Source organism: Bos mutus, chromosome 3, assembly GCF_027580195.1.
Source record: "Bos mutus isolate GX-2022 chromosome 3, NWIPB_WYAK_1.1, whole genome shotgun sequence".
NCBI classification, from domain to species: domain Eukaryota; kingdom Metazoa; phylum Chordata; class Mammalia; order Artiodactyla; family Bovidae; genus Bos; species Bos mutus.
In genome coordinates this window covers 18196041-18220853 of record NC_091619.1, presented here as the reverse complement: position 1 = coordinate 18220853, position 24813 = coordinate 18196041, and the positions used below count along the sequence as shown (strand labels likewise).

Genomic DNA, 24813 nt, shown 5'->3' with positions numbered 1-24813 from the left:
TCCAAGCAAGAACACTGGAGTGGCTTGCCATTTCCTTCTCCAATGCATGAAAGTGAAAAGTGAAAGTGAAGTCGCTCAGTCGTGTCCGACCCTTCGAGACCCCATGGACTTCAGCCCATCAGGCTCCTCTGTCCATGGGATTTTCCAGGCAAGAGTACTGGAGTGGGGTGCCATTGCCTTCTCCTACCTGTTTATAGTGAAGTCTAAATGAAGACAACCATGAATGGGTCTCTAATATTAAAATGTTGAAAGCTTAACAGTTTTTATATTTGGGGAAAATTTTATTTTAAAAATTTTCTTTCATCTCAGCTTTATAAGAAATATTTTTATGAAGGAGAGAGGATTTCTCTTCCATTTACTAAAATTGATCACTTTTTCTTCACTTTCATATTTTGGATAAAATTAGGCTAGAGCAACTTTTGAGACTTCGCTTGGAAAGAGATAATATCAATAAAGAGAAAGTGTTAGTGTGCATCAGAGTAAACTCCGTAGAGAGGAGAATTTTGCCTTATTCACTATTGTAGCTCTTGCACCTAAAATAGTGCCTGCCATATAATATGTAGTTAATTTGTTGAGTGAATAGGAAGTAGAAAACTATATTGTGATACGTCATAGTTGGCATTCTTTGTACCATTTAAGATGAATAAACTAGTTACATGTGTCAACTTGGATAAATGTCAAGGACTTTCCTGGTGGTTCCCTGGCTAAGACTCCTCACTCCCAGCCAGGGGCCCAGGTTTGATCCCTGGTCCAGGAAGTAGATCCCCCATGTTATGGCTTCCCAGGTAGCTCAGAGGTAAAGAATCTGCCTGCCAGTGTAGGAGATGCGGATTCGAGCCCTGGGCTGGGAAGTCGCCCTGGAGGAGGAACTGGCAGCCCACTTGCGTGTTCTCGCCTGGAGAAGTCTGTGGGCAGGGGAGCCCAATGGGCCACAGGCCTTGGGGCACAAAGGAGCAGACATGGCTGAGGGACCGAGCATGGGCACACACCAGCTAAGATGAGGAAGCCAGTTACCTGTATTAACCGGGATAATATCAGAAGTACTTTTAAAGAAAAAATTAAGTTGCAAAGTGGTATACATATGTATATGATATAATACCATAAAACTTAAACTTGAAAAATGATGCAATATTTTTTATATAGATATAGCTGAACACATAAAGCAAAAGTACTAAAAAAAAAAGGACAGTGATAACCGAAACTCATTGTGGTGATTACTTTGGGGAAAGGAAGAGAAAAATAGGATTGAAACAGTTACTCAGAGAGCTTCAGTTTTATTTGTAGTATTATATCTCTTAAAATAGTTGATAAGTAAATGGTTGTTATATTATTCTCTACACTTTTTGGTACAGTTGAAATGTTTAATAGTCAAATGAGAGGTTACAGATCAGAAGTCAGCAAACAAAGGGCAAGTAGGCCAGATTCTGCTTGTTGCTTGTGTTTTGTCCAGCCCATGAGCTAAGAATTATGATTGCTTCTTATAGTTTTAAATGGTTGGAAAAAATGAAAAGAAGGATCTTCCCTTGTGGTCCAGTGGTTAAGAATCCGCCTGTCGAAGCAGGGGACAACGTGTTCAATCCCTGGTCACAGGAGACTCTACATGCCATGGGGCAGCTGAGCCTGCGCACCACAACTGCCGAAGCCCTAGAGTCCTAGAGCCTGTGCCCTGCAACAAGACAAGCCCCGTTTGCTGCAGCTAAGAAGAGCAGCAATGAAGACCAGTGCAGTCAAACAAAAAATCAAAAGAAGGATATTTCATGATATTTCAATTTCGTGTGAAAATTACACAAAATTGTGATTTAGCATTTATAAATAATTTAATTGGAGATAACCACACTCATTCTTTACATGTTGTCAGTGGCTGCTTTCACACTGCTATAATATCAAAGGTAATTGTCACAACAAAGATAAGACTCTGAAAGCTTAAAATATTTATCTGAGCCTCTACAGAAAAAGGCCAATCTGTAGTATAAATGAATTCTGGTCCTAGAATAATGGTGATATAACTGAGCAGATGAGAAGCTATTTGGTGAATACTTGTAATAAGTTGGACGTAGTTTTTCCCAGATTGTGTTTTTTAAAAGAACAGTTTAATCAAAAGTCAGAGAGATACTGATTTTCATGGAGGTTTAAAAGTGGTTGCCCAATAGAATTTCATCTTGTTGAGTAAGTCTAAATCTAATATAGATGCCCAGGGTGTTGGTGGAGGGAACCCTTTGTTGTTGTTGAGGACAACAAAGTCCTCAGAGTCTTTGCCTGACTCTGTCGTGACCACATGGACTGCAGCCCACCAGGCTCCTCTGTCCATGGGATTTCCCAGGCAAGAATACTGGAATGAGTTGCCATTTCCTTCTCCACATTTGACAGAAAATACTAATAGCTCTGTGATTTGGGATTGGTGTTTTGGTAGTTTCAGCAGAGCAGCAGCCTTTTTTTTTTTTTTTTAAGTTTGAGTGCATCTGATTCTTTTTAAAAATTATTTATTTTTTGGTTGTTCTGGGTCTTCCTTGCTGTAGGCGGGCTTTCTCTGTGAGTGGGGGCTACTCTTCATTGAGATACACAGGCTTCTCATTGTGGTGGCTTCTCTTGTTGCGGAGCACAAGCTCTAGGCAGACAGGATTCAGTAGTCATGGCATGCGGGCTCAGTAGTTGTGGTGCATGGGCTTTAGTTGCTCCTCAAGGCATTTGGAGTCTTCCTGGACCAGGGAGGTAGATTCTTATCTATTGTACCACCAGGGAAGTCTCAAGCAGCAGCATTTTAAAGGAATGTGGTCTTTGAGTATGCGGACATAGAAAGTTACTAAAGTAGGGGCATCTTTTTTGGTAATCCTTTTTACTTTTAGGTGTATTAAACTTTGGCCAAGTATTTAGTTTGGGGACCCCTAACGTACACAGCAGAAGTGGTGATTTGAATCCATTACAACATAGTTGGTGTTTCTTAAAGACATAGTACTGGGTGCCTATAGAACAAACTTTTCCTGTGCAGATGCTTTCACTTCAGAGCAACATGATACAATTTTGATTATTTGGAGCAAAGTAAGTGAAGAGGAACTCAAAAGCCTCTTGATGAAAGTGAAAGTGGAGAGTGAAAAAGTTGGCTGAAAGCTCAACATTCAGAAAACGAAGATCATGGCATCCGGTCCCATCACTTCATGGGAAATAGATGGGGAAACAGTGGAAACAGTGTCAGACTTTATTTTTGGGGGCTCCAAAATCACTGCAGATGGTGACTGCAGCCATGAAATTAAAAGACGCTTACTCCTTGGAAGGAAAGTTATGACCAACCTAGATAGCATATTCAAAAGCAGAGACATTACTTTGCCAACAAAGGTCCATCTAGTCAAGGCTATGGTTTTTCCAGTGGTCATGTATAGATGTGAGAGTTGGACTGTGAAGAAAGCTGAGCGCCAAAGAATTGATGCTTTTGAACTGTGGTGTTTGGAGAAGACTCTTGAGAGTCCCTTGGACTGCAAGGAGATCCAACCAGTCCATTCTGAAGGAGATCAGCCCTGGGATTTCTTTGGAGGCAATGATGCTGAAGCTGAAACTCCAGTACTTTGGCCACCTCATGCGAAGAGCTGACTCATTGGAAAAGACTCTGATGCTGGGAGGGATTGGGGGCAGGAGGAAAAGGGGACGACAGAGGATGAGATGGCTGGATGGCATCACCAACTCGATGGACGTGAGTCTGGGTGAACTCTGGGAGTTGGTGATGGACAGGGAGGCCTGGCCTGCTGCGATTCATGGGGTCACAAAGAGTCGGACACGACTGAGCGACTGAACTGAACTGAATGACTTATTTGGGGTTTCCCCAGTGGCTCAATGGTAAAGAGTCTGCCTGCCAAGCAGGAGATGTGAGTTTGATCCCTGTGTCAGGAAGATCCCTGGAGGAAGAAATGACAACCCACTCCCATTTTCTTGCCTGGGAAATCCCATGGACAGAGGAGCCTGGCGAGCTACAGTCCACAGGGTTGCAAAGAGTCAGAACACAACTGAGCAACTAAACCACCACCACAATCACTTACGTAGTTCACAGTATTTCCCTGGGAAACACTAATCTTTCCCTTGTACCCAATTGGATAGTCTGAGACATTTAGCACTGAAAATCAAGTAATCATATTTGAGGAAACTGTTTCATCGCATTCTCCTGGCATTATGTAGTACTATTCTGCTCTCATCGTATTAGAAGAAACAGAAAGGGCAAAATCAGATGATCTGAGTGCTCTTCATCTCTTCTTCCTTTTAAAAAGTGTTTTAAGCTATATATATTGTTTTAGTTTTCAAAGTCATAGCTACGGTATTTTTTAATTAACTGGAAATATTTGGTTAATGAATTTTTCTTTTCTAAGAAACCCTTCAAACAGGGATCTTAATACAGTTGTCTTGGATTATGAAAAGCAATGAAGCATTAAATATCTAGTCTGATGACATTTTTTTCTCAAATTTATGGATGTACAAATAGAATATAGAAAGATCTTTTAAACTGTAGTTAATATTTTAGTCAGTACTAGGAATTGCTTTCTTGATCTGAAAATTTTCTCATCCACTCTCAGGCTTAGAAGCTGTTTAGTTTTTATGATCCCACCTACTTTCCTTTTTGTTTCAGATTATCCCCTTTATTTGCCCTACTTGTTGGAGTAGAGAATCCAGTTCTTGTTTGAGTGGGGTTTTTGCTTGGGGATAGGCAATTGTCTTGCTATTAGGAGCCATTCTGTTTCATACCTAATCTCATGCAGATGTCTTTAGTGCTACGTAGAGATTTTTCTTGTTAGAGGAGTTTTTGAAGAGCCATTCTTAACTGCGTCAAAGGTATGAAAGTCTCAGTGAAAGATATATATGACCCTAATGCCAGATGTGATTATCAATCTTAGAAAGCTTTATAGGTTTAAAAAAAAAAAAAGAATGAGTAATTGGAGCTGTGTGGCCAAAGGAAGGATTTGAATACTGTGTTCTTGCCTGGAGAGTCCCAGGGACAGGGGAGCCTGGTGGGCTGCTGTCTTTGGGGTTGCACAGAGTTGGACACGACTGAAGTGACGCAGCAGCAGCAGCATGTATCTTAAAATCAAGAATAAATCATTACATCATCAAGTATTAGGGACTCCTTTCCCTGCACCTCAGATGTCTTGGTTCTATACCCTTTGTACTTGATTTCTAGTAGCATTGAAGCAAGGAAATGCTGTCACGCTTCTTGCCTATCAGTTTTATTTTGTCGTGTTTTTGGTAAACTTTGTTGTGTTTTTTGTTTGGTTGTTTTGTTTTTTAACCTGAGATACAGTATACATACAGAACATGTTTTATAAGGTAACCACCTAAATAAGAGATATAGAAGATTACCTCTACCCAGCAGCCTTTTTCATGCTTCCTCCTAGTTATCCTTCCCTTCTCTTAAAGGTATTTGATAGAATTCTTAACTTTTCTTATTTCCTTTGTCAGTATTTATGTTAAATTGCAAGGTTAAGATTGTTGGTAATAATAGCCACAGACCTCCTTGAGGGTAAAATCATATGGATGGCGTTCGCTCTAATGTAGTGGTTCTTAACTGGGAAGGATTTTGCCCTCTACAGGACATTTGGGCTCTGTATGGGAACATTTTTGGTTCTCAAAACCGGGGGTGTTGATGCTACTGGCATCTGCGATGTAGAGGCCAGAGTAAGCATCCTGCAGTGCACAGGACAGAGTCCTACAATGAAGAATTATCTGGCCCCAAGTGCCAGTAATACTGAGGTGGTTAATTTTAATGTTGAAAATACAGAGAACATATTTTGAAGATACTTAAAATTTAATAAAACAGACTTCTCTGAAGCTCAAATGGTAAAGAATCTGCCTGTGATACAGGAGACCAGAGTTCAATCCCTGGGTTGGGAAGTTCCTCTGGAGAAGGGAATGGCAATCCACTCCTGGATTCTTGCCTGGAGAATTGCATGGACAGAGAAGTCTGGCGGGCGACAGTCTGTGGGGTCACAAAGAGTCAGACACGACCGAGCAACTAACACACATAACACATATAACATAAAATTTAATAAAAGGAAAGTTTATTTTAAATTCGACAGTCACACATTTACCATTTACCACTTTTTTCTTTCAAGATCTTTCCTTTTATATTGGCTTCCATTTTTCTGGTTAGTGTAATACAAGATGGTTATCCTGAAATTGTAGTATCTTGGTGCCTCATAAGTGTACCAAGATTGTCACAGATTGAAGTGAATTCTGAACTCGCCCAACCAGGACAGTAGGCTAGATTCCAAAGTGATTTCTCCATCTCTGATAATTAAATGGATAGTTAGATCTAGTTTTCTAGTATAGTCTGTTGAGCATAGGAATTCAGTGTGGTAATTATTAAAGTGTAGGATAGATTTTGAAAGTTTATGGAAGTCATTGTGTAGCTACAATAATTTATTTTACTTAGATTGTTCCTGGTTGGAGACTCTTTAAAGTCAGAGATTGAGTAGAACATGAGCATGTAGAATGTAGCTTGGTGTGTGTGTTGTGTATATGTACATATACATATGTGAGTGAGTGAGTGAAAGTCACTCAGTGTGTCCGATTGTTTGTGACCCCATGGACTATACAGTCCATGGAATTCTCCAGGCCAGAATACTGGAGTGGATAGGGTAGCTCCTCCCTTCAGGGAATCTTCCCAACCCAGGGATCGAACCCAGGTCTCCCACATTGCAGGCCTGTCTGAGCCACCAGGGAAGCCCTACATACACATAATGGGCATTGTTTGTGACTTAGTGATAAAGTTAAGAGCAGTCTTTGCAACAGAAGTGGAATATGAGAAGCTTAATGTAGAGTAAAATATCTGAAACTCTAAGCAAAGGTGTTCATAGACTAGGAGCTTTACCCATTGAAAGCTAGAGACACTAGTGGATATCTAGTAACAGAAAAAAGCCAGATGAAAAAGAATCCAAGTGCTTAGAAAATCTATGACAAAATGTTGATTTGACTACTAAAAGGCGACTTTCCTCTCTTTCTGCAGCGACACTTAGCTGATGACAGGTGTTAGCACATTAGGATGTTTGGGTTGAATTTTGGTTTGTTTTTTATTTTGGCCATGCCACGCCACATGCTGAATCTTATTTCCCTGACCAGGGACCAAACCCATGCCCCCTGCAGTGGAATTTTAACCATTAGACTACCAGGGAAGTCCCTTGAGTTGAATTTTTATATGTATGAACATTAGTGATTTGTCTGAAAAGAACTTGGTGCCCCAACAAAGATACAGGGAAGGAACAAATAGGAGAGAATGAAAATAGCAGTCAAGTATTAAGAAATGAGATGTTCTTAGGCATGGTCACTAGGAATCACTAGCAAGCTGCTGATAGAAGGATTAGAATAAGTTAGGGATTCGAGACTGTAGTTACTTTGTGGATCCCTGCTTTGTCTTTTGCTTTGTCTTTTGAAAGAGAAGGTTCCAAAACATTCTTTTATAAGTATTAAATACTTAATGCTCTAGGTGATTTTCCTGTTTCTTTTTCCTCTGGATAGTGAAAGTCCCTAGTGTCCTTGGGAAGGTAAACCACACTCGTAGAAAAGACTGGCTTAGGAACATTTTATGTCTCATGAGAGGTAAAATGGTTGATATAATTTACTTCTTTTATATGGTGATTTTTAAAAGGGCTTCCCCAGTGGCTCAGTGGTAAAGAATTTGCCTGCATTGGAGATACCAGTTCGATTCCTGGGTTGGGAAGATCCCCTGAAGGAGGAAATGGCAACTCACTCCAGTATTCTTGCCTGAAAAATTCTATGGACAGAGGAGCCTGGTGGGCTACAGTCCATGGGGTCGTAAAAAGTCAGACACAACTGAGTGATAAGCATGCATATGGTGATTAAGTCATTGAGAGTAGGGTATAGCAGTAATTTAAAAATTATTTTTAATACTTGAACAATAGAAGGCTTTTGGCCGTTCTTCTTTAAAAAAAAGTCTCTCAAACTTTTTTTTTGGGCTGCACCATGGCTTGTGGGATCTTAGTTCCCTGACCAGGAATTAAATTCAGGCCCTGGCAGTCAAAGTGCCAAGGCCTAACCCACCAGGGAATTCCCTCTACAATAATTTTATTTCCTATAAGTCCAGGAGTGAACACATTAAGGAATATTACTTTGTGGGGGGCGGGGGGAGGCGGGGAGACAATACTCCTTAATTTAAATACTATCTCAGAACAGGAAGCCTTGTTCTTATTTCCTCTGTTCCTGTATCAGACCCAGTCCATATTCTACTTTATAAGGCAGTGTACTTAGTTTTTATTTGACTTTCACCCAGTTTTTAATAAATACATTCTCCCAATTAGTGGTAGATACTTCAGTATCAATCAGTCACTAATTTATAACTCTCAAATATTGAAGACTGATTTTTTCCCCCTGTTCAAATAGGCATTATTCTGTTTTACCTACTGAGCGCAAATCATCTGTTTTTAGAGACTCAATACATTATTTTGGAATTAATTCCCAATTTGTGCATCAAGCTTGGGATAGCAAAATCATTTTCTTTGCAGTACTGTTGATTGCATGCTGTATTATTTCTAAATATGTAGAGAACTCCCATCTCCTCAGAACTAACTTTTGATTAGTTGAACTTTTCTACACTTAATTTAAAAAATGGGAGCTTATTGATCATATGCATAGGGTTCTGCTGTTCTTTGATCTGTTTGTTGTTGTAATGGTGATTTTGAAATGTCATGAGCTGATTTTTCCAAATAGAATAGACTCACTGAAAATGGAACTATACAGAGTTTGCAGGAGAGGACTAACCGCTGGATACTTTAGCTTGGCTTTTTGTTTTTGATACCAATAAATAACTTGTGAATTTTATATAAAATAATCTTAGAATTAGGTTAAGATTTTTAAGTTTTTTAAATTTTATTTTTTAACTTTAGTAGTGGTTCCTACTTTAATGCACTTGTTCTCTGAGCTCAAAGACATATATTAAAAACTGGCACAAAAACTTTAGCAAACTACTTATAAAATTTGTGAAGTGCAAAGATGGGGTAACTGTGTGGTTTTTGTGAATTCGTTTCTGATATTGCTGCGAACCAATTCTGATATTGGTTCTATGAAGTTCATTTTTGTCTTTTAGGAGTACCTTCAAGAAGACTTTTAGTTATTATTTATTTGAATCCTGTTTCCTGAGTCCAGAAAGATAATCACCTCTTTCCTCATAATGATTACCCTTTATGATTTGACCCTCCCAGACATTTATCTATCAGATCTCTTTCACATATCTAGATTGTATATGCTTATTAGCCTTTCTCGAGAAGTCTTGCATGAAATCTTCTAGGAGTAGAAATTATAAGTGCTTGTAAAAGAGTTTGTATTTGTTACTTCAGTTGTATTTGATTGATACTTCCTTTAGTGCAGGGAATGGATGGCACAGCAAGCGCAGTGAACTGGGCTCTTGAGTTTTGGCCAAGAAATAGCCAAGTCATCATGCTGTAGTGGATCAAGTGTGGGCATTGGAGCCAGCATCTACTGAATGAGTTAGCTGGATGAGTGACTTCATTCAAATTTATTAATTTTACCAAATTAGTTTCCATATCTATAAAACGGGAAAAGGATCTCACTCTACTGGGTTATTGTGTGGATTATCTAAATATTCAGTGTATTAAATGCTCAGTGAATGTTAAATCTTTTCTTTTTTTTAAAGAATTTTATATTCTTCAGAGCATCACAACTTGAATAACATTTGCCAAGGAGTATTGCTAAGTTTACAATTTTCAGCTCATACAATGAAATACTTTTGGTTTTGGATGATGATGATTTAGTTGAAAAGAGCAGGGTCACTAGCTACCGTATAGTTTTTTTTGTTTGTTTGTTTTTAATTTGGGTACGTCCAGTTTTAAATCTTAGTTGTGGGATGCGGAGTCTTCAGTCTTCATTGCAGCATGAAGGATCTTTAGTTGTGGCATGCAAGCTTTTAATTGTGGCATGTGAGACCAAGTTCCCTGACCAGGGATCGAACTCGCACCACCCCCTCCACTCCCCCCCAACCCCCGCCTCCCCCCAACCCCAAATTGGGAACACAGAGTGTTAGCCTTTTCATACTGTTCATGGGGTTCATGGAGAAAGATTGAAGGCGGGAGGAGAAGGGGAAGACAGAGGATGAGATGGTTGGATGGCATCACCGACTTGATGGACATGAGTTTGAGTAAGCTCCAGGAGTTGGTGAAGAACAGGGAAGCCTGGCGTGCTGCAGTCCATGGGGTCACAAAGAGTCGGACATGACTGAGCGACTGAACTGAGTGTTAGCCACTGGACCACCAGGGAAGTTGCTACCATGTAGTTTTTTTGTTTTTTTTTTAACCATGTAATTCTTAACTTTTGAGGATCTTGAAGAAAAATACCTGTTGGTTTGAGCATCTCTGGTATCTCTGGACTACTAATCAGTTTAATATAAAGACAGGCATTGTAGTAAGCATAGTATACTGTCTTAGCCTGTATAATGTTGGAAAGTTAATTCTTTGCTAATGGAGTCACAAACAGCTAGCCAAACAGGACTCGACACAGCACAGCAGCAGTGGTAATCACTCCTGACAGCTTAACTGTATCGTAAGCCTTTTATATTATCTTAAAGACTGATAAAAATTGACCAGTGTTTAAATGCAATCAAATGTGTGGGCTTAAATGGGCACGCTTTCTGAGTGATTGTTAAAAGATAGACAGTCTTTCCTACCCTGATTAAACATGGAGCTAGTGAACTTCAGTTTGCAATTCATAGTTGGTCTCTGGTGGAAATGTGTTGAGTAAGAGGAAAATTGATTATATTCGTTGCCCTATTTATCACAGACATCATATTTTCCTTTATCTCCTAAAATGATAGTGTTCTAGACCTGGAGACCTCTGATGGACTCCTATTAAGTACAACTTACTGTGACTGAGATGGTACAGCGTCAGCCACTCGAAGCTTAGCTTGATTTAGATGTAGGGTTTTCCTTTATAGTTTGTGGATTATTGAATGCCTTATACCAGTGGTCAATATTACCTACTTCAGGTTTAGTTCAGTCAGTATTCCTTTTCTGAAAATTGAAGGTAATATTAGGTTGTTCAGGACTTTTATTTACAAATTAATATTTTTGGGTAGAGTGTTGATTATTTTTCTCTATATTCTCTAGACTCTAGAAGCTTTACTATTTGGACAAAGCAAAGGTTTTGTGAGAGATTTTGGTGGACTAACCACAGTTATGATTTGACTTTCAGAGACCCAAATGAGGCAGGTACTTGGGTGATAAATTGATATCAGTTGAAAAGTAAGAAAATCTCTCCCCTGCTCCCATTATTCGTTGTTAACTGTTTATAAAGAATTTATTTCCTGAAACAAAGATCTGAAAGTAAATGTCCTTCAGCCAATAGATCTCCAAAACAATTATCACTGCTTTAGCTCTTCCTTGGTTTGCTTGGGTTTCTTCCCTGCCACTTTCTGACCCCTAATCAGTACTTTTGGGAAATAAAAACTCCTTATAAAGTGATTGGGGAGATTTGTTCGAAAACAGGAAAAGAAATGTTCATTAGGAGAAACTGTTGTAAAATATACAATATAAGGACTTAGCCATTTTTTATAGAGTTTGTATATACTGTTATGACTCCTTCAGTGTGAAACCTTGCTATATGATTTTTGTTAAATGTGAATTCAACTGTTCTGAGTGGTGGTAGTTGATAGGGGTAAATACCTGTGAGACAACTTCAGGAAAAAAATCTTCAGTGAGTACATCTACAGTCTTATCAGTGTCTTTTTCCTAGCACTAGCAATAAGGGATAAAGAAAAGGAGCTTCATTGGCAATATTTCTTTGTTTTTGTAATTTGGAATATGTTTTGGTGTTGATGCTTTGATTTCCTGTCTTGGATGTTGGCTTTGGAAACTAAACAGTTAAAGCATCATGATTTGAGAGGAAACTAGCTCTCATGAATGAAGGCAGAGTTTGGCACTAGGCCAGAATAATGGGGGTGATAGTTAGGGTGGGGAGACTGACTGACTTTTGTACCACAAATGACTTTTAAAAATTAAGAGATAATCCATGTCCTGAGGTTACAAACCGGCTACAACTGGTTTTTCTCCCCCCCGCTCCTGCCCCCGCTAGGCATCATGGGTAAAAGTAAGCATCCCCCTGTTTCTTTTGTTTAATATAACAGTACGCCATGTGATTGGCAGGGCAGTGCCCGCTTGGAAACCGGGTTTGTGCAGGTCTCTCAAGGGGGCTGGCACGTATGGGGCCGCCCCTGTGCTATAGAAAGAGCTTCTCTTACGATAGAAGAGAGAAAGGGAACCTCTCCCCCCTCCCCCCAAAACAAAACAAAAACCTAAACCCATCTCTTATTCCTTTTTTCCCTCCTTTTTCTGTTTCCCCCCCTTTCTTGTCTCCAGCTTTCCTGGCAGCTAGAGGAGGGAGCAGAAAAATGTATACCTGTAAGTACATTTAACTGTCTTGCCCCAGCCCCCTTCTTTCTTTTTCTAAAAGCAGAAACTGAATTCTTCACAACCTTTTCCTCACTATATGTAGAAGGTTAGATATGCTGAGGTTTCTGATGGAATTGAAGTAATAAATACCATTGCTTTTAAAAAATTTGTTGCGGAATAATTGTTCTCATACAAAGCCCCTTTTGATTTGGATTCTCAACCCCTCTGCTTCATCTTTTTGCTTTTTGTAATGGTTTCTGGATTCTAGTTTTCTTTGAGCTGAAGCTGTGAGAGGAATGTTATGTTAAGGTCTTCTTTTTCTTTTTTAAAATTTCTTTTGTCTATAGCAGTGATGGTTCTAGCTCCCCCTTACCCTCACTACCCACCCCCCCCCCTTCCATGTCAGCTCCAACCCTGCTCTGTGAATGGAGTCGACCAGCTGACTGAGTGCTGGCATCATGCCAGGGGCTGCGAAGCAATGAGAATGTGCGCGCGCTCGCGTGTGTAAGTGTATACAGAACACAAAGGGAAAGGCCTGCAGTCTAGGAAATCACGGACTATTATATAAGGAAGTCTGCGTCATCTCTGCTTATTTGGGCTAATGGACCAGGAAAAGGGGAAGGCTTAGAGCAAGAAAAATACCCTTTTGATATAAATACACACTTTTTTCCTAGCCATCCTTATTTTTTAAAAAGATACTTTTGTTGTGGCACAATGAGAGCTTCTCTGTCCAGGTGGTAGTGACCATGTTCCTAGTGAGGTGTAGCTCTTGGGACTTGAAGCAGTTTGTTCTGACTCTTCTTCTTGTCCCAGTGCAGAGGTATGTGTGTGTGAGGAAGAGGGGTGACTGGAGGAGAAGTGCCTCCTGAATTAACAGCTGTAATTTGTTAGATACTTTTTTCGAAACTGTTTCAAATCATTCAGGATTGCCAAGAGTATGGGGTGGAGGGGAGGTGCTCTTAAGGAGAAGCAAAAGGCTGTGTCACAGAGCAAATTATATATTAGCTTTTCCTTTGAATCCGCCCCCCATATTTTCTTTATTTCTTGTTGTTGTTTTATTTAGTACATTATAAAAATGCAGTAGTCTCCCCCTGCCATCTGCTGCAGTTAGGGTTGTTCAAAGAGAAGGTCAAATAGTTCTTGAAAGGGAGAAAAAAGGAAAGATCTAAGCTTCCAGATATTGCAAGTGTTACAGTTTTGGAATTCAGTTGGCATGATTGTATCTTTCATTGGTCATTAAGAGCTCATTTAGAAATTATATTTCAACTTACCACTGTTCCTTTTTTCTTAATTTCTCTTTATGTGCTTCTTAGATGTGTTACATATATATGAACAGCTCTTGTGTTAAATGGAAATGTGAAATAAAGTATATTAGTGAATAAAAGAATGTCATACTGGGACTTCCCTGGTGGTCCAGTGGCTAAGGCTTCACACTAGCAACGCAGGGGGCCTTGGTTCTGTCACTGGTCAGGGAACTAGATCCCGCATGCTGCAGTCAAGACCTGGTCCAGCCAGTCATTTTATGTAAGTTTATTTTTGCTCCTGCCTGACTATTTGGAATGATAGTGCTGATGTGCAGTAAGTAGATAAGGAGAGTTTGGAGTGAGAGAACTTTTGAACTAGTTTATCCTGTAATAGGGGCTCCTCAGGTGGGTCAGTGGATAAAGAATCCTCCTGCCATGCAGGAGATGTGGATTCAGTCCCTGAGTGGGGAAGGTCTTCTGAAGGAGGGCATGTCGACCCTCGTCCAGTATCCAGTATTCTTAGCTGGGGACTCCCATGCACAGATGAGCCTAGGGGGCTATAGTCCTTAGGGTCGCAAAGAGTTGGACACGACATCCTATAATAAGGTTTGTCTTGTTGCAGTCTAGAGGAAACTGCTTAATTCAGTCTTTTTGATTCTTTTTAAAATTTTATTTATTTTTGGCTGTGCTGCGTCATTGTTGCTGCGCATGGGCTTTCTCTAGTTGCAGCAAGCGGGGGCTGCTTTCTAGTTGCAGTTTGTGGGCTTCTCATCTCACTGACTTCTCTTCTGGAGCTCAGGCTCTAGAGTGTGCGGGCTTCAGTAGTCACAGCCTGCGGGTTTAGTTGCACTATGGCATGCGGAATCTTCCTGGACCAGGGAGCGAATCCATGTCCCCTGCTTTGGCAGGTGGATTCTTAACCTCTGACCACCAGACAGTTTGGAGTCTTTTGATTCTTTGTATTATAGCTCATGAATTTGTGTTCTTGCCAAGTTTTCACAAGCAACAATATTTTAGTATACTGTGTATATTTTTCTCTTTGATACGTAAGTTTTGGTGCAAGTGTTAGGAGGTGCATATGAATTTGTACTTTGAGGGTTGCTGGTTGGGACTTAGCAGAGTGGCTAGCCTGCTTATTCCCTAGTCTGCCCTCAGTTATTTCCCCACCACAAGTAGCTGAGGTCTACTCTTCCAAATGTCTCTTTTGAATTAAGAGAGATTCCCCCCCACCCCCACTGTTAGTTGAATACTAGAAGACAAAATAGCAACAGAGACCAGCCTAGCTCAAACATAGAGGCTTGAGAAAGATTCATTCAGAGTTGTGGGATTCCCTAGTTCTTAGAGGTAATAATTGCGTTTTTGAGTTAATATTATCCTCTTACACTATTACTTTGTAATCCCCTCCATGGGAACCAGCCATTTTACAGGTGTGTAAATATGATATTGTTTTAATTCTATGTGATGCTTGCTTATTAGACTGATAGGTTTCATAGAATATCTTTTTGCAGTCTTTAACTTGTAACTTTTCTCTTTTGTACTGGGAAGCAGATTAGTAGGGATAATGTTATGGTTAGATAGTTATATAATCAGTGTTCAGTTCAGTTGCTCAGTCGTGTCCGACTCTTTGTGACCCCATGAATCGCAGCAGGCCAGGCCTCCCTGTCCATCACCAACTCCCAGAGTTCGCCCAGACTCAAATCCATCGAGTCAGTGATGCCATCCAGCCATCTCATCCTCTGCCATCCCCTTCTCCTCCTGCCCCCAATCTCTCCCAGCATCAGAGTCTTTTCCAGTGAGTCAGCTCTTCGCATGAGGTGGCCAAAGTACTGGAGTTTCAGCTTTAGCAATCATTCTTCCAAAGAAATCCCAGGGTTGATCTCCTTCAGAATGGACTGGTTGGATCTCCTTGCAGTCCAAGGGACTCTCAAGAGTCTTCTCCAACACCACAGTTCAAAAGCATCAATTCTTCGGTGCTCAGCCTTCTTCACAGTCCAACTCTCACATCCATACATGACCACAGGAAAAACCATAGCCTTGACTAGACGGACCTTTGTTGGCAAAGTAATGTCTCTGCTTTTGAATATGCCGTCTAGGTTGGTCATAACTTTCCTTCCGAGGAGTAAGCGTCTTTTAATTTCATGGCTGCACTCACCATCTGCAGTGATTTTGGAGCCCAAAAAAATAAAGTCTGACACTGTTTCCCCATCTATTTCCCATGAAGTGATGGGACCAGATGCCATGATCTTCGTTTTCTGAATGTTGAGCTTTAAGCCAGCTTTTTCACTCTCCACTTTCACTTTCATCAAGAGGCTTTTGAGTTCCTCTTCACTCTCTGCCATAAGGGTGGTGTCATCTGCATATCTGAGGTTATTGATATTTCTCCCGGCAATCTTGATTCCAGCTTGTGCTTCTTTCAGTCCAGCATTTCTCATGATGTACTCTGCATAGAAGTTAAATAAACAGGGTGACAATATACAGCCTTGACATACTCCTATAATCAATGAGGCATAAGTTAACAGATTCTATTAAAGGAAAGATTTTTTTCTTAATTCCCAAAGGCTCTAGTTACTATTTAGGAGTGACTGAAGAGTAGTTTTGAAGAGTGTGTAAAATATGCCTTTTGACCACCTCTTGTCTCCTTCATTTTAACTTTTTTAATGTCTGTCAGCCTCTCTTTGGTATATATCAGAACTTTTAAACTGATTTACTATAATTCTTTATAATATATTTTTATAAAATATATTAGTATAAAATAATATATTTGGGCTGATTTATTATAAGATGACAGTGGGAGAGGGCTGCTTACCTCCTATTCATCAGTTTTGTTTTTAGGCAGGACATCGTAATCTGTCACATTCAAACGTAGGAGTCTTTATGGTCCTTGGTGTATATTGTTAGACCTAACAGTGTATCATCTAAGACTAGGTCATGTAGGCTCTTCATTCAAGGATGTGAGTCAAGGTTGTGTACTAAACTCAACAGGTAAACAATGACAGTGTGTCTGCTTTTATTTAGAATTACTGTCTTAACAGTTTGGAAAGATAGAATAGTTTGATGATTAGAAGCATGGGCTTGCAGTAAGAGAGACCTCAAACACAGGTCTTATATATTTACAGACTAAGGCTTAGCTATTTACAGACTAAGACCTTGAAAAGTTACTTAGCTGTCTTTGTTTTCTCTTGTGTAAAAGGAGAATTACTTAAATTATTAAAGCCCTCCTTTAAAGGATTTAAATGAGATAATGCATTGTAAAGCACTTAGCACTGGTGCTAAATCGCTTCAGTCGTGTCCGACTCTGTGCGACCCCATAGACAGCAGCCCGCCAGGCTCCCCCGTCCCTGGGATTCTCCAGGCAAGAACACTGGAGTGGGTTGCCATTTCCTTCTCCAGTGCATGAAAGTGAAAAGTGAAAGTGAAGTCGCTCAGTTGTGTAGCCTACCAGGCTCCTGCGTCCCTGGGATTCTCCATCAAGAACACTTGAGTGGGTTGCCATTTCCTTCTCCAGTGCATGAAAGTGCTTAGCAAATAATAAGAGCTCAGTGAATGTTAGCAGCTGTTACTAATATTCCTTTCTATTGGTTTTGGGTATACTGTTTTCAATGTTCCTATTAGTTTCTTTAGCCAGTCAGTAACTACCTCTTTTTAAACTTTTGGCATCTTTTGTGTTACACTGGGTTGATTAACCTATATGTTGGAAGAGCCTAGATCAGAAGTCAGTCAGAAACTACAGCTACTGCCTGTTTTTATAAATCAGGTTTTATTAGAACACAGTTACACACTTTTGCTTACAGCAGCAGAGTTGAGAAGTTAGCCCACAGAGTCTAAAATATTTATTATCTGGCCCTTTACAGAAAAAGTTTTCAGACTTCTAGATCAAGAGTCTGTTGTTTTTGTTTTTTCCTGGAAAAGTGAGCTAGAAAGCAAGTTCTGGAAATCAAAAGGGAAGTAATTAAAATAGGCTAGAAGAATTAATCATCTTAGGTTTTTAGGAATGAGATTTTGTAGTGTGAGGAATAGTGGGAAGAGGTCCATTGACGTAGCTGATATGAGTTAGGTGAAGGAAAGTACCATTTGGAGTTGGTTAAGCAATAACAGTACTTTCATGGTCTGTCAGGGCATTTCATAGTAGTGGGTAATAAGGGAAGTACAAAGAAAGAAGAGAGGTTTGCTGCCAAGGAGTTTGCATTAAACCTGAAAAATAGTATGAATTAATAGGTTACCTATTAAAGTAATGGGTTAGTTAGAGTAGGCCAAGAGTTTTCAAAGTGTGGTCTACAGACTCCTGGAGATCCCTGAGACCCTTACAGGGAGTCTCATGATGAAAACTGTTTCACAGTAATACAGAGGCATTATTTTGCCTTTTTCCCTTTGTTGACATTTGCACTGATGATCCAGAAGCAGTGGTGAGTGAAACTGCTGTGATGCCTTAGTATGATGAATCAACACAGTGGCACTAAACTGTACTCTAGTAGTCATTCTTCATTGCCATGCAGTTTAAATTTGCAGATTTTTTTAAAAATCTTGTTTCACTTAAGAATGTTCTTGATAGCAATGTTTTTGAAGCAATAAAAATAAATTTTATTTAATCATGACTTTTCAGAACATGGGTTTCAAATATTTTGTGTGATAAAGTGAGAAATCCTTATAAAGCACTTTTGCTACATATTGAGGTACAGTGGTTACCTCAAGGAATAGTGCAATCAGGTTGCAAGCTACCTAGCTGCTTTCTTCATAGAACATTGTTTTTACTTGTTAATTGATCCAGGACTTCCCTGGTAGTCCAGTGGTGAAAGCGTCTCCCAATTCAGGAGGCACGGGTTCAATCTCTGCTTGGGGAATTAAGATTCCCCATGCCACATGGCCTGGCCTAAAAAAGTTTTAAAAAAAGAAAAGAATAATCTGTGAACTATGCTCTTTAGATTTAGGTTTTTGGCAGACATATTCTTGAAATTTTTCAAGGAAAGCACCTAAATGTATTTGTGCCTCATGATAAAATTCAAGTAAAAATTAAACCATGAGTTTGACAGTGTCTAGGACTTAAATACTTTTCTGATGAGAGTGGTTGTGGTATGGACAAATGTGATTAAAAAAAAAAATATATATATATATATATATAAAATAATGAACTGTATTGGCATTTGAAATTTACCTCTGCTGCTGCTGCTGCTAAGTCACTTCAGTTGTGTCTGACTCTGTGCGACCCCATAGACCTCTAGTGGATCAGAATTTTTCAGATGATCAATACATGATGTAAAAATACCCTGCTTGGGTAAAATCCACTGTCAGAGTATAAGACAGTGGATTTTAAAATAACAGTATGAAAAGTTTATTGATAAAATTTCAGATTTCACTTTGCAGCTAACCTTTAGAAACTGGTTGATTTTTTTTTTAATTGAAGTAAAATTCACTTAACTGAATTAACTATTTTAAATTGTATAATTTGGTGGTGTTTAGTGCATTCACAGTTTTGCAACCACTACCTAAGTCAAATTCCAGAACATTTTCATCATTCCAAAAGGAAACTTGTGCCCATTAAGCATTTGCTTCCCATTAGTATTAGTATAATGTTTTTGAGATTCATCCATGTTGTAGCATGTATCAGTACTTTATTCCTTTTAATGCCTGAATAATATCCACTGGAAATATACCACGTTTTGGTTATCCATTTGTCAGTTCACAATTGGGATTATTTGCACCTTTTTAGCTATTGTGAATAATGCTGTTGTGAACATTTTGTGCTAGTTTTTGTTTGAATACCTGTTTTCAGTTCTTTACCTATGAATGGAATTCCTGGGACAAATGTAATTCTGTTTTTGATAATCCTAACTTTCTGAGGAACTGCTAAACCATTTTCCAAAACAGATATCCCACTTTATATTCCTGCCAGCAGTATACTAGGATTACACTTTCTCCACATTCTCACTAACACTTACTTTCAACTTTCTGATTATAGTCATCCAAATGTAATGTAATGTTAGTTGCTCAGTAGTGTCCGACTCTTTGCAACCCCATGAACTGTAGCTGGCCAGGCTCCTCTGTCCATGGAATTCTCCAGGCAAGAATGCTGGAGTGGGTGGCCGTATCCTTCTCCAGTAGTCATTCTAGTAGGTATGAATTGGTATCTTACTGTGGTCTTGGTTTTCATTTCTCTAATGACTAATGATGTTGAGCATCTTTTCATGTACTTTTTGACCATTAGTGTATCTTTTAGATAAATTTCTATTCAAGTCCTTTAGCCATGTGTATTGAGCTTTGACTATATCAAAAATGAAGATATCCACAATTCTGACCAATTAAAAAAGAGTATTAGAGTACCACTCATCAATATGAGGCGGAAAAGGCGATGGCACCCCACTCCAGTACTCTTGCCTGGAAAATCCCATGGATGGAGGAGCCTGGTGGGCTGCATTCCATGGGGTCGCGAAGAGTCAGACACGACTCAGCGGACTTCACTTTCACTTTTCACTTTCATGCATTGGAGAAGGAAATGGCAAGCCACTCCAGTGTTCTTGCCTGGAGAATCCCAGGGACAGGGAAGCCTGGTGGGCTGCCGTCTATGGGGTCGCACAGAGTCGGACACAACTGAAGTGACTTAGCAGCAGTAGCAGCATCAATATGAGGTGGCTCAGACAGTAAAGAATCTGCCACACAGGAGACTTGGGTTCGAACCCTGGGTCAGGAAGATCCCCTGGAGAAGGGAATGGCAACCCACTCCAGTTTTCTTGCCTGGAGAATTCCCTGGACAGAGGAGCCTGGTTGGCTACAGTCCATGGGGTCCCAAAGAGTTGGACACAACTGAGTGACTAACACACACACATCAGTATGAACTCATATGAGTTTTAATCTGTATACATACATATGCACATATATACAGATAAATATAGAAAAAGATGCAGAGGTGTGTTTATGTGTGCGTGTGTCTATTTCCTTGTTCACCATAGCAGTGAGCACATTTGACATCAGTTCTTGGTTTCTAGATGCCCGTCTGAAATAAAAGGAACCAGAACTCCTTAGAGAAATGATTAAGGAAAAGAAAAAATTCACATGAGTCTGAAACAGCATGTGATACCAGAAAGTAATGAAATGCTTTAAAAAAAAAAAAAAAAAAACAACTGGGGAGCCAACATGAAGGAACTGCCAGTGACCAAATCTGGGGACAATTTGAAGAATAAAATAAATAAAGATAATAATGGATTATAAACCATGGAATAAGATAAATGTGCACAAGTCCATATTGTGGTAAATAAATATTTGAATAAATGGGGAAATGAGGACAGCTATTTATTACAGTAAAAATTCAGATTAACATATAAGTATTTTGGAAACATCTGGCAAGTACTACAGTAATAATTGTTGCAGGCAGGTATTATCTATAGATACTAAAATTAGTAGGTGGAAATTTGATGCAAAATGGAATTTAATGTAACCCCTGGTATCTCCCATAATAACTTTTCAGTGGAGAGGCCTGGCAGACACCTCAGTCAAGTGATTAAAGTTAACAACACCCATAGTTCAATATATCAACACCACATATTTCCTGATACACTGAAAAGGGCACACCATCACTTTTGTGACATTGCTAAAAATGCATAGTCTCAGTGTAATCATGTGAAAACATTACACAAATCCAAAGTGAAAAACATTTTACAAAAGAACTGGCTAGTACTCTTCAAAAATTTGAAAGTAAAGAAAGACTAATAAAGGATTTCCCTGGTCCAGTGGTTAAGATCCACCTTATAATGCAGGGGACGTGGGTTTGATCCCTGGCCAGGAAACTAAGATCCCACGTAGCTTGGAGCAACTAAGCCCTCATTCCTCAGCTAGAGAGCCTGTGTGCCACAATAGAGAATCCATAGACCACAGTGAAAGATCCCACATGATGCAACAAAGATCCCATGTGCTGCAACTAAGACACTGATGGAGACAAATAAACATTATTTAAGAAAAAAGTACTAGTGAACTGTCACAGGTTGGAGGAGACCAAAGAGAGATGACAACTAAATACTGTGTGGGATTGTGGATTGTATCTTGGATCTGAAAAGGCTATGAGTAGGAAAACTGATGAAATTTGCATAAGGCCTGTAGAGTAGTTAATAGTATTGTATCAACACTGTTCATTTCCTGGTTTCAGAATGTTATACTATGGTTATAAAAGATGTTGGCACTGCAGTTATACTTTAATTAAAATTTAACTAATTTAAAAATATTTCAATTTTAATAATTTTTTTAAAGATATGAACATTAGGGAGAACAGAATGAAGAGTGTATCAGATCAGATCAGATCAATCGCTCAGTCGTGTCTGACTCTTTGTGACCCCATGAATTGCAGCACGCCAGAGTTGACTCATTGGAAGAGTGTATAGGACTTCTCAAAACTATTGTTGCAACTTTTCTCTAAGTTTAAAATCATTTCAGAGCTAAAAAAGTTTTTTAAATAATGAATTCATTAAAGGCTTTAAAAAAAAATACCCTTCTTTTTCTAACTATGTATCTAAGACCAGATTTTTTTCTCCGTATACTTCAGGTAAAACAACATATCACAGCAGATTGAATGCAACAACAGCTATGGGAATCCAGCTGTCTTTTAAGCCAGACATTAACAAGATTTGCAAAATTGTAAAATAATGCCACTGATGCTGCTGCTGCTGCTAAGTCGCTTCAGTCGTGTCCGACTCTGTGCGACCCCATAGACGACAGCCCACCAGGCTCCCCCGTCCCTGGGATTCTCCAGGCAAGAACACTGGAGTGGGTTGCCAATGCCACTAGTATCACTAAATTGTTCTTTTTTGGGAGAAATAGTTATTTTGTAATAAAGGATATATTATTTATATTAATGTGGCATGTGGGCTTATTTTTTAATGAATTGATACTGTAAAAATTGTTTCAATTTCTAATATGGTAACTATTGATATTATAGCCTACAAGCAAACTCTCTTTGGAGTTTTAATTTTTACGAGTGTCCTCTTTCATATGTATATATATTAATTTATTTGGCTGCACCAGGCCTTAGTTGCCGCATGCAGGATCTTGGATCTTCATTGTGACATATGGGACCTCTAGTTGCAACATGAAGACTCTTTTAGTTATGGCATGTAGGATCTAGTTCCTGACCAGGGATCAAACACAGGCATTGGGAGCATGAAGTCATAGCCACTGGACTACTGGGGAAGTCCCTAGGAGTGTCCTCTTAAAGGGATCCTGAGACCAAAAAGTTTTAAAAACTGGGAGAATATGGCTAACAGTTGCAACAAAGATAAAAATGCAGGAGCTCAAAGAAAATAGAAAGTATTTTTTACAATTTGAAACAAATTGTAATTTTGTAATTACACTTTGTAAAACACTTTGTAATTGCCCAAAGTGATTGCCTCCTGATACTCTGTTATTTCATGTGGTAATTCAGGAACTCAGGTTCTTTTATACTGATTTACCTGCTGATCTCTAGAACAATGATTCTCATACTGTAGTGTGCATCAGAGTTACCTGGAAGACTTGTTAAAGCATAAAAGAAAGTTCCTAGTCCCTATCATCAGAATTTCTGATTCATGGATATGGAATGGGGCTCGAGAGTTTGTATATCCAACAAATTCCCAAGAAATGTTCATACCACTAGCAGGAGGATCAATTTCTAGGGTATTGTCCTTGTCTGCAGGCTTGAAACTGTGTGGCAGCCAATAGGAATGGGAAAAAGCATGAAAGAGTTTGCCTACTTTTTATAGTTATTAGGCTGAAAGTAGCACATATCACTTTCTCTGTATTGCATTGGCAAGAATGTAGCCTAACAATCACCAAGGGAACCTAGGAAATATAGTGAGCCGAACATCTAGGGTAGCCAGTATTTCCATTACTGTGGAAGGAGGAGGGGGAATCAATTTTGATGGGCAGTGAGCCACAGTATCAGGACATTGGAAGAATAAGTACTTGGATAGGATTAATTAACTCAGGAATATGTTTTATCAGATAAAGAACAGGAATTTATACTTAGAAGTGTGTCAGGGGAAGGACTAGGAGAGTAGTATATGCATATGTAAAAGTGAGGCTGTCTTTTGGAAGATTGGGGCAGAGTAACTTGGTTAGGTGGGCAGAGTAGAGGGGGCCAGGTAGTAAGTAATAGTGGAAAGTATTATATTCAAGAAGGCTTATCAGATTTAATAGAAAATAAATTGAAACAGCAGGAAGCCAGCTGAGAAACTGTTCTTTCCTGCTGTAAGGGTCATAAAGCGAAAGTGGAAGTCGCTCAGTCGTGTCTGACTCTTTGTGACCCTATGGACTATACAGTCTATGGAATTCTCCAGGTCAGAGAACTGGAGTGGGTAGCCTTTCCCTTCTCCAGAAGATCTTCCCAACCCAGGGATCGAACCCAGGTCTCCCGCATAGCAGGCGGATTCTTTACCAGCTGAACCATAAGGGAAGCCCTTAAGGGTCTTAAGGGTCTTCTTTATTGAAGATGCCCTGTGTTGATATTTTCCCATTCTAAAATCATAGTCACAAAAATCATTTTAGGAGCTCTTGGTGCCCTGGTGTTGATTACCCATGTATGTGTATCTGATCCATAACCTTCTCTAATGTGACCCAAGGAGGTGAATGAAAATGAAAAATGCAAAGCAAAAACTGCACTGACTACCTAGAATGAGGGTGGGTGGGATATTGTACAGGGGTTGAGGCTTCTTGCTCTAGAAATGGGAAGATGTTTACACAGAGAATAATCATCATAAGTCTTCCAACTAGTAAGAAGGCTGAATAATCCTGAAATAGTAGAAATGAATCAGTTCTGCTTAAGTTAGAACTGTATAGTTTGCTCAGTCTCATCTGCTCCCTCTTCCCCTACCAAAACATCATGTAAATGAAGGGTCCAGTTATTCATTTAACAGATAATCATTGAGTGGTTTTGTTTAGTGTTGTCTTTTACATTCCAAGAAGTTATCTCAAAAATGAGGATAATAGCAGTGAACAAAGTAGACAGATCCCTCATTCCATGGTGTTTATAATTTAATGGAGGAAGGAGAAAAGCAAAAATAAGCAAATGCATGCTGTATCAGAAAAATAAATCAAGATTTAGGTGAAAGGGTTAATGTGCCTTGGTTTCAGTGTAGATCAATTTAAGTACGACCCAGTGAGTACAGGTTTCTCATTGCAATGGCTTTCCTTGTTGCGAGGCACAGGCTCAAGGACACATGAGTTTAAGT

General features: G+C 39.4%; 1 protein-coding gene across 4 annotated transcripts in view; it reads left to right on the top strand.

Moving 5' to 3' along the window:
- GATAD2B (GATA zinc finger domain containing 2B) overlaps positions 1-24813 on the top strand; it is an 83519-nt gene that overhangs the window by 16411 nt on the left and 42295 nt on the right. The window contains exon 2 of one of the 4 annotated variants that reach the window (XM_070367208.1): positions 12354-12395. The exons of the other annotated variants lie outside the window; for them this stretch is intronic. The gene's annotated coding sequence lies outside the window, so the exon portion shown is untranslated. The remainder of the gene's footprint in view (positions 1-12353; positions 12396-24813) is intronic. 4 annotated transcript variants of the gene reach the window in all.